The sequence below is a fragment of the Labeo rohita genome, chromosome 8 (assembly GCF_022985175.1).
Source record: "Labeo rohita strain BAU-BD-2019 chromosome 8, IGBB_LRoh.1.0, whole genome shotgun sequence".
Lineage (NCBI taxonomy): Eukaryota > Metazoa > Chordata > Actinopteri > Cypriniformes > Cyprinidae > Labeo > Labeo rohita.
The window spans coordinates 8,563,972-8,565,499 of record NC_066876.1 but is presented as its reverse complement, the minus strand read 5'-3'; the positions used below and the strand labels follow the sequence as shown (position 1 = coordinate 8,565,499).

At 35.7% G+C, this 1,528-nt stretch overlaps 1 long non-coding RNA gene across 1 annotated transcript; it reads right to left on the bottom strand.

Annotated features, from left to right (window-relative positions):
* Positions 1-1,046: 1,046 nt before the first annotated feature.
* On the bottom strand, positions 1,047-1,528 carry LOC127169596 (uncharacterized). Its single transcript, XR_007828258.1, has 3 exons — positions 1,387-1,528; positions 1,254-1,301; positions 1,047-1,139 (listed from the first exon to the last, which is right to left on the bottom strand). It is a non-coding gene; the product is annotated as an uncharacterized LOC127169596 (long non-coding RNA).

The window sequence follows — 1,528 nt, the reverse complement described above, 5'->3', positions numbered from 1 at the left end:
TTGTTACCTGAATGATCCACAGCTGTTTTTTTGATAGTTGTTCATTCAGAAAAATCCCTCAGGTCCCACAAATTCTTTGGTTTTCCAGCATTTTTGTGTATTTGAACCCTTTCCAACAATGACTGTATGATTTTGAGATTCATCTTTTCACACTGAGGACAACTGAGGGACTCATATACGACTATTACAGAAGGTTCAAACGCTCACTGATGCTCCAGAAGGAAATAACATGCATTAAGAGCCGGGGTGAAAGCTTTTGAACAGAATGAAGATGTGTACATTTTTCTTATTTTGCAGAAATATCATATTTTTGCATTTAGTACTGCCCTTCAGAGGCTACAGAAGATACTTATATGTTTCCTAGAAGACAAAATAAACCTTTATCTTCTAATTAAAAATTTTTAGAGTTGTTTTTCCTTCTGGAGCATCAATGGGCATTTGAACCTTCTGTAATAGTTGCATATGAGTCCCTCAGTTGTCCTCAGTGTGAAAAAATGGATCTCAGAATCATAGGGTTCAAATACACAAAAATGCTAAAAACAAACAAACAAACAAACAAACAAAGAATTTGTGGGACCTGAAGGATTTTTCTGAAGAACTGTTCAGGACAAACAAGGGACTCATGAACAACCATCACTAAACACACAAACACAGCTGTGGATGATTCAGGTAACAACACAGTATTAAGAACAAGGGGGTGTAAACTTTTAAACCGGGTCATTTGTATAAGTCTCTTGTGGACTATATGTAAACATCTTTCATGTGAAATATATTATTCAGGTCAGTACTAAATAAACAATAACATGAATTTTGTATTATCCCTCTTATTTAACATATAACAATTTTAATGATTCTGAAAGAGGGATGTAAACATTTGACCTCAACTATACACTAAAAAAACCATTTCTGGGTTGTTTTGACCCAGCATGTTGGGTTTTATACATTGACCCATTTGCTGGGTTGTTTTGTAATGTAGTTGCCCCCAATGTCGCCCATGTACATACATATACATAGGACAAGAACAGTTCAAATACAATAATTTTTTATTCAAGTCAGTCTTTTACAATCATAAAATCTTCAAAAACATTCAGTAAAGGTTTTAGGGCCTGACAGAAACAGCAAGAGCAGCCAATGGAAATCTGTGGAAAGAAAACTACTATCAGTAGGCTGTTCCAGTTCATTAAATGACTTATATTCATGACTTATTTTACTGTATATTCATTTTTAAAAAATTACACCAAAAACACCTTTACCTCATGACATTTAGGTTTCAACCCATCAAACCCACAGCGCGACCACAGCTGCAACAATGACGCACCAGATCAATGACACATGTTTTCCTCTTTGCACAGTAATAATTTGATAGGAATACAATGTAATACATACCTTAATTTCGTTCAGGATGTTTCCTGCCAGTCAAGTCTTCTCTCAGGGCAGAACACAAAATCCACTGATAAATGTATCCAGTTTTGACCGGTTTGGCACAGACTACCCAACACTGGGTTACACTGACTCAGCGCTAGATAGG